We start from the raw sequence: 9,063 nt of genomic DNA, 5'->3' as shown, positions 1-9,063 counted from the left end.
ACCGGATAGGTTGCAACGTTGGTCTTGCTTCTAATGATCTAGAATGTTGGGACACAGACTTCACTTGTGTAGACAAAGAAATTTTGGTGCAATAAATTCTATTGGACGAGAAAATAATTAGGGTTCGGTGGATTAAATTGTGGGCCCCATAATTCGCCCATGTGGCGTGTGACTCATCAAAATCGGATTAGTTGTCAAAAAGGTGACACGTGGCGACATCCGACGGAGTGCATCAGACGGTTCAAGATGAAGACAAAATTAAGGGAAAGAATCTTCTGTGATTGACTTTGATTTAAATCAAATATTAATAAGGTCAATCAATTGAAGATAATCTGGTTAAATTGCCAGAATATGGGAATTGATTTAAATCAAATCAAAATCCCACAAAACAAGGTTTTAAATAGGGAAAGTTATTTAGGTCAAGCATCCTACAAGAGCCTATAAATGGGAGGCTTCAAGACGAAAGAAGGGCCAGAAAAAACCTAGCATTGAGAAGAAGTAGAAAACTCCCTGCATTCTTCACCTACACTTTGGGAGAGCCACCAAGCACAACAAATACGTGCCGGTTCGTCCACCCTAGAAAATCCCAAACACCAAACAAGCCTTGTGCTACCCGTTTGATCAAGATCAAGTCCTACAACCCTTGCATCAAACACAAATTTTCTTTATACATTTTGGAGATCGAATCAGAGAATTCAATACAGAGATTGTACCCCTAAATTTCATAAATACAAACATTATTTTGTACACGTGTTCTTGTCTCATTTGTCGCAGGAAATTCGTGTTTACAAATTTGGCACGCCCAGTGGGACCATCTCTACCTCTCATCTCTTTTTCCAGTTCCAAAATCAACCAACACGCCAAACACAATGGCCTCTAAGAAGATTCAAACCGTTCCTGTGGCGAAAGGGAAAAGCGTGACCACCTCCTTCTCAAGCGGAGATTCTGCTGGGGTCGTGGCCCGTAGCAAGGCCAAGGCGATATCCGCAACTCCACAGTGTCATTTCCATACCGACTCAAGCCAAGGCGAAAGACGTGAATCAAGGCGTGAACGTTATCAATCGCCTCTTTGGGGCAAAGAAGAATACCTCCCGGCGGATGAGAGAAATTCTCGGAATGAAGAAAGGAGTTTTTCGGCTCAAGAATTCAAGAGAACGTTCCTCTCGCCGCTTTGACGCCGACTCAAGCACGTGCTCATACCATGGATCCCACCGACGACCAACAAGAAGATTGCCTCTAAGGCCCATAGGTGAGTCTTATTCTATGGCCATGCAGGTTATGGTGACAGGAGCAATGTCTATTGAAGAACAGCAGGCCCATATGAGCGGCGGTCACAAACCGACGAAGATGGTCAAAGAGAAGGATGTGCAGATTGCTTCTCTCATCAACAAGTGGGAAGCACATCAGGATAAGGAGCCTGGTCAAGACGTAAATAAGAAAGGACCACATCATGAGGCGGAATCCAGCGAGAAAGGATTGGGTCGTGAAGCAGTAGTCGGGTGAAAAGTCGCACAAAAAAATTGATGCCGCCTCGGTGGGTTCTTTGTCGGTCCAACAACTTCAGGACATGATCACGAACACTATCAGAGTTCAATACGGAGCACCTTCCCAAGACACGCTCATGTATTCTAAGCTATACACCAGGAGGATAGACAACTTGCGGATGCCGACGGGATATCAACCTCCCAAGTTCCAACAATTCGATGGAAAGGGCAATCCAAAACAACACATTGCACACTTCGTCGAAACATGCAACAATGCTGGAACGGAGGGCGACCACCTAGTGAAACAATTTGTTCGATCCCTAAAGGGAAATGCATTTGATTGGTATGTAGACTTGGAGTCCGAGTCCCTTGACAGTTGGGACCAAATGGAGCGAGAATTCTTGAACAGATTCTATAGCACTCGTCGCACCGTGAGTATGATGGAACTCACGACTTGATGATGGCGTTCATTAAGCTTGGATTGCAAAGATAGGCTTTTGGAGATATCAGCAGTCGAGATGTGCATTCAAGGGATGCATTAGGGGTTACTCTACATTCTCCAAGGGATTAAACCCCACACGTTTGAGGAGTTGGCCACTCGTGCCCATGATATGGAGTTAAGCATCGCTAGCCACGGAGGAAAGCATGAGCCCGTCATTGAGCATAAAAAGGAGAAAGTCTTTGGACAAAAGATAGATAAGCCGGTCAAGAAGCCTACCAAGGAAGCAATGACAATCAACACTGTCCCGGTCAAAATCTCTACCCGAGATAAGAAGAGGGAAGTCAAAAGGATGGAGTCATCCCGAGAGGTAGATAGACGTCGACACACCTTGAAGGAATTGGAAGAGAAAACGTACCATTTTCCTGACTCCGATGTCGCAGGTATGCTTGAGGATTTGCTGGAAAAGAAGGTGATCGAATTGTCCCTAAATGAGATGAATCGGGTAAGCGGCCTGAGGAGATGAACCGGGTCAATGACCCTAAATTTTGCAAATACCACAGAATTGTCAGCCATCCAGTAGAAAAGTGATTCATGTTGAAGAAGCTAATTATGAACTTAGATAGGCAAGGAAGGATAGAGTTGGATGTTGACGAAATTGTGGAGACGAACGTTGCCACAATTGTGTTCGGATCCTTTGATCCGGTGCCGTTGCCCGTATTGTCAAAAAGATCGGAGTTTCAATCTACAAGGGGCATACACCAGAAGACTGGTCTATGTACAAAAGGGGTGGTGGGCGAACCAAACAATCAATGTGGTGATGGCTTTATTGGTAACTCGTCTTTTGATGACAATGAAGGATGGACGCTCGTTACTCGGCGGAAGTCTCGTACGAAGCGCATTCCTCAACGACAAAATGCTCAATCAAAGAAGGAGCGGCAAAAGAGAGGCTTTCACCAACATTCTAAGAACAAAACCAGACGGATGGTGAGGAGAGACTCCGAACAAGAAGATGGACCATTAATCCAAGGGCCACAAACTCCAGTTATGCTAGGAGAATACTTTCCCAAAGTGTTCTTTATAAGAGGGCCAATGGAGACAGTCCATATGACAACTTGCTATCAGGTAGATGGCGAAGATGCCTCGGAAGGAAGATATGAAACTCATGAAGAGCGAAAGGTCTCAACACAAGCAGAAAATCCACCAGCGCATTCAAATATTAAAGAAGCGGTGGAACTCCCTGAAGCCATGCGTGTAGCATTGGTAAAGTTATTAATGGATCTCGATATCCAACCAAATAAGATAAGGAAGATCGGAGAATTAGAGCCTGAGTCTCAAGACCATTCTATTTGCTGTGCAACGTGCGCTTCCATCACATTCACCGATGAAGACCTCTTGTTAGGATCTAAACCACATAATCGTCCGCTTTTCGTGTCAGGGTATGTGCGAGAACAAAAACTTAGTCGCATGCTTATGGACGGAGGTTCAGTAGTGAGCATCATGCCTAAATCCACGATGATGAAGTTAGGCATCACCATGGACGAATTGTCTCGCAGTCGTCTCATGATTCAAGGCTTCCATCAAAGAGGACAAAGAGCTATGGGCATGATCAGAATTGAGCTCGTGATAGGTGATTTAAAGTCAAACACCCTATTTCACGTGATTGATGCTAAGACCTCCTACAATCTCCTATTAGGAAGGCCATGGGTGCATGAAAATGGGATAGTGCCTTCAACCTTACATCAATGTTTCAAATTTTACAGAGGAGGAGTAAAGAAAATCTTGGGTGACGTCAAACCATTTACTGAAGCCGAGTCTTACTTCGCGGACGCCAAATTTTACATGGATGAAGACGTGGTATCTGAAGTTATTCCCGTGGAGGTTCACTCGACAGGAAAAGCCATGCCAAGAAAAGAAGAGCATTCAAAGTGCCCTCCCGCTACAGAGAATGTTTCGAAGAAGTCAAAAAGCACTTTGTCCGGACAAATGGGATCATCACCGACAGATTCACGGAAGGTGTCTACTCCCGTCCTCCACTATGTCTCATCATCCCGACAGAAGGAAGGACAATCCCCATTTGGAGAAGAAGTAAAGCCAAGGAAATGAGGAGAAAGCGACATGAAGTTCTTGAAGGAGTCGACAACCATACCTTTACCCAAGTTGAATAATTCAGACGTTTCGAAATCTTCGATACCAGGGTTCGTCAGACCATCACAAGAGGCAACAAGACACGAATCTCTTCCGGTCACAAGAACAAAAGAAGGTTTTGACCCTAATGCTTATAAGCTCATGTCAAAGGCAGGTTATGACTTCGGCTTGTCCTCTTCGATGGGAGAGCTTAATCCAGATGTCACAGGAGAAAGGAAGCATGGCCTTAGCGAAACCTAAAAGAAGTTGAAGGAGCAAGGTTACACAATTGACTCAGCTAGAGCAGGCCTAGGTTTTACTCATGTCGCACCTGTCAAGATCTCTGCTAGAAGAAAAGAAAAGAAAGCGAAGCTCAACATATTAGTGTCGGCGGTTGAGGAGGAAGAAGAACCAAAGGCTGGTAAGAGAGCCTCAGTATTCGACCGTTTAGCCAAGCCTACCCAACGGACCTCAATTTTTAGCCGCATAAAAGAATCAACATCACGACCTTCTGTGTTCAAAAGGATAACTGGGCATGATAGCCAAATAGGAATTCAATCAGCCCTACGCAGATCGGCGCTAGAAAGACTTGGAGTTCCAAGCAAGTCGTCTAAAGAGAAAAATCAGCAAGAATTGAAAACTAGAGTTCATGTCGATTCAACGGAAGACAATGAAATTCGGAGCTTAATCCCGTCACGTATGAAATGTCACTCTACATTAGACGTAACTTCAGGTGACCAACTCAAAGTGAAATGACGAACAATCATACAAACTCGGGAAACTTTGAGTCAGCAAAACAAAAATGATGATGAAGAAGCAGAGGTTCTAGCTGTTCATCACGTTACGATCAAAGAGCTCGATGAAGAGGAACCTTTCGAGGAGGAGGTTCATAAGGCTCCTGCCGCATTAGAAGATGGAGGCCAAGCGACTGTTGATGAACTAAAAGAACTCAATCTTGGCACAAATGAAGACCCAAGACCTATCTTCGTTAGTGCACTTTTGAATCCTAGTGAAGAAGAGTCCTATCATCAACTGCTACTTGAGTACAAAGATGTCTTTGCTTGGACATACAAGGAGATGCCAGGCCTTGATCCTGAAAGTTGCTGTCTATCACCTTGCAGTAAACCTGGAACACGCCCAATCAAACAAACTCAACGCCGCTCCCGAGCTCCTAAGTCAAATCGAAGCCGGTTGACAAGTTGATCGCCGCCGGATTTATTAGGGAGGTGAAATACCCGACGTGGATAGCGAACATTGTTCTGGTGAAGAAGAAAATCACTAGACAAATTCGTATTTGTGTTGACTTCCGAGACTTAAACGAGGCTTGCCCGAAGGATGACTTTCCATTGCCCATAATTGAGCTCATGGTTGATGCAACCACAGGTCCTGAAGCCTTATCTTTCATGGATGGTTCATCTGGATACAATCAAATAAGAATGTCGCCAGAGGAAGAAGACCTCACAGCCTTCTGCACTCTAAAAGGAATTTACTGTTACAAGGTGATGCCATTTGGCCTCAAGAATGCAGGTGTGACCTATCAACGTGCAATGCAAAAGATCTTTGGTGACATGCTTCACAAGAATGTCGAGTGTTACGTTGATGACCTGGTGATCAAGTCAAAAAGAAGAGAATATCACTTGAAAGACTTGAGAATGGTGTTTAACAGATTGCGGAAGTACCAACTCAAGGTGAACCCATTGAAGTGTGCTTTCGGCGTCACGTCAGGTAAATTTCTTGGTTTCATCGTTAAATATCGAGGCATCGAAGTAGATCAGACTAAGATTAAAGCCATCCGAGGTATGCCCGAGCCAAGAAATTTACGTGAGTTGAAAAGTTTACAAGGGCGTCTCGCGTTCATTCGGCGATTCATCTCAAACTGATCAGAAAGGTGTCAGCCGTTCAATCGCCTTATGAAAAAAGATATTCCATTTGTTCGGGATAAAGCTTGTCACAATGCATTTGAAAGCATAAAGAAGTACCTATCGAGTTCACCACTATTAGGGGCCCCTATTTCAGGCAAACCACTCATATTGTACATTGCGGCTCAAGAGAGCTCAATTGGAGCCCTGTTGGCGCAAGAGAATGAGTCATACAAGGAGCAAGCACTCTATTATATAAGCCGAACTCTTACTGGTCCCAAATTGTACTACACGCCTATAGAAAAGACGTGTCTTGCACTTGTCTTTGCTATTCAAAAGTTAAGGCACTACATGCAAGCGTTCACGGTTCATCTAATTGCACGAGTTGACCGGTGAGGTACGCTATGTCAAAACCAGTCTTGACGGGCGCTGGCCAAGTGGGCGTTTTTCAATCAATATGAAATCATCTACACTCCAGCAAAGGCGGTAAAGGGGCAAGTTGTTGCAGATTTCCTAGCCCATCATCCAATTCCAGCAGACTGGGAAATTTCAAATGACTTACCCGACGAACAAGTTTTCTTCACGACATTTCTCCAGCTTGGATGATGTTTTTGACGGATCGCTCATAAAGATGGGGCGGGGGCTGCGAGTCTTCCTGTCACCCGAGAGACACGTATTGCCCTACTCATTCTCTTTAAGTGAACTTTGCTCGAACAACGTTGTAGAATACTAGGCTTTGATCATGGGCTTACAAATGGCCGTAGAGATGAAGATATCGAGCTTAGAAGTATATGGTGACTCCATGTTAGTGATCAACCAATTGTTGACCCACTACGAGTTAGGAATGATGATCTAATTCCATATCACCAAATGGCCACGCAATTACTGGAAAGGTTTAACTTCTTGACGCTAGAGCATGTGCCAAGAAAGGACAACCAAATGGCAGATGCCTTAGCCAATCTTGCCGCTACGTTGGCGTTGACAAAAGATGAAGCGGTGAATCTTCCAGTTTGCCAACGTTGGGTTGTTCCATTAACACTTGGGGCATGGCAAGAAGGAGCCAACGTTATCTCGGTATTGTCCATTGACATTGACGATTGGAGGCAACCTTTAATGGATTATCTTGAGCATGGGAAACTGCCAGATGATTCAAGACATCGATCAGAGGTACGGCGTCGGGCACCTTGATTCATTTATTATAAAGAGATTCTATACTGTCATTCATTCGAAGGCCTTCTAAGATGCTTGGGGGAAGAAGATGCATCCAAAGCAATGGAGGAGGCTCACTCAGGTATTTGCGGAGCTCATCAATCAGGGCCAAAGCTACATTTCCAAATAAGAGGATGGGCTACTATTGGCCGACTATGGTCAAGGATTGCATGGATTATGTGAAGAAATGTCAAGCATGTCAATTCCATGCCAACTTTATACATCAGCCGCCAGAGCCACTACATCCTACAATTGCTTCATGGCCATTTGATGCGTGGGGCCTTGATGTGGTGGGACCAATAGCACCCAAATCTTCTTATGGTCATTCTTACATCCTTGCAGCCACAGACTACTTTTCAAAATGGGCAGAAGCTGTACCTTTAAAGGAAGTGAAGAAAGAAAACGTAGTGAACTTTATCAAAGTGAATATCATTCATCGGTATGGTGTGCCGCGCTACATCATCACAGATAATAGAAAGTCATTCTCGAACCGGTTGATGGATAAATTGTGTGAAGACTTCGGTTTCAAACAACGCAACTCTTCAATGTACAATGCCCCAGTCAATGGTCTTGCGGAGGCGTTCAACAAAACTCTTTGCAACCTGTTGAAGAAAGTTGTTGGAAGAACCAAGAAAGATTGGCATGAAAGGATAAATGAAGCATTGTGGGCTTATCGGACGACATACCGGATGCCTACTCAGGCTACACCATACTCACTCGTGTATGGCGTGGAAGTAGTCTTGCCTCTAGAGAGTCAAATTCCATCATTCAGGATGGTCGTACAAGAGGGATTGACTGATGAAGAGAATGCAAAGCTACGTCTCCAAGAGTTAGAAGCACTAGACGAAAAGAGACTCTAAACGCAACAACGCTTAGAGTGTTATCAAGCTCGGCTTTCGAATGCTTTTAACAAGAAGGTTCGCCCCAGTCTTTTCAAGTAGGAGATCTTGTCCTCACATTACGTAGACCTATCATCACAACACACAAAATCGGAAGCAAGTTTACTTCGAAATGGGATGGGCCCTACATAGTTCAAGAAGTGTACACAAGCGGAGCTTACAAGATCGTAGCCGAGGACGGTTTAAAAGTCGGTCCTATCAACGGAAAGTTCTTGAAACGATACTACGCATGAAATGATACCAAGCTCCGCCCGCATGAGCCTAAACTGCGTATGGCATAAAAAAAGGCTTGTTGGATTGAAACCCGAAAGGGCAGTCCAAGCAAAAGTTAGAGCACACAAAAAAGGCTCGTTGGATTGAAAACCCGAAAGGGCGGTCCAAGCAAAAGTTAGAGCACAAGAAAATCCGTTGAATCTGAAAACCGAAAGGGCGGTTCAAGCAAAATTTAGGACACAAAAAAAAAAGGTCCCTTGAACTACGTGATAACTTGATCCCTTTTCACCGAGGGTACGTAGGTAGCTTGGATAAATAATTCCAAGTTCAGTCACATCAAAATAAAAACAAAGGGTTTCCTCATCAATCTGAACCATTCAAAAAAATTAATGAAATAAGAAAGTGCTTTTATTTCATTATGAAAGTTAACTAGTAAACATCAACACTTTGGCAAGTTCAAAGAGAAATATAAATAAAGCAAAGAAAGTTTACAACAAAAGTTTGCTATTTCCAAGACAAGTCCTTGAAGTCGTTACGCAATCTCTCAAAAGAAACTCATAACGCATCTAAAGTCTCAGCATCGGCAGTGGATAATATTAGCTTCTTTAACTGCAATCTTATCCTCTCTCAAACGGGCAACCTCACCATGATGATAAGAAAGTTGTGCATCACTCTTTAAAAGCGATTCGTTTAATTGACGCAGTCTTGACTCCAATTGCTCTTGTTCTCTCTTCAACTCCTTCATACGCGTGTTGGTAGATTTAATAGACTCATCGAAAATTGGTGAACCTTTTCAGCTTGTTGCAGAGCCAAGGCAACAGAAAGTGAAGAGT

General features: G+C 43.9%; 1 pseudogene; it reads left to right on the top strand.

Moving 5' to 3' along the window:
- Positions 1–1,302: 1,302 nt before the first annotated feature.
- Positions 1,303–5,930, top strand: LOC148920715 (uncharacterized; annotated as a pseudogene).
- The last annotated feature ends 3,133 nt before the right edge of the window (positions 5,931–9,063 follow it).

Source organism: Prunus mume, linkage group LG1 (genome assembly GCF_029339155.1).
Source record: "Prunus mume cultivar Tortuosa linkage group LG1, ASM2933915v1, whole genome shotgun sequence".
NCBI lineage: Eukaryota > Viridiplantae > Streptophyta > Magnoliopsida > Rosales > Rosaceae > Prunus > Prunus mume.
This window is presented reverse-complemented; position numbering and strand designations above follow the sequence as displayed.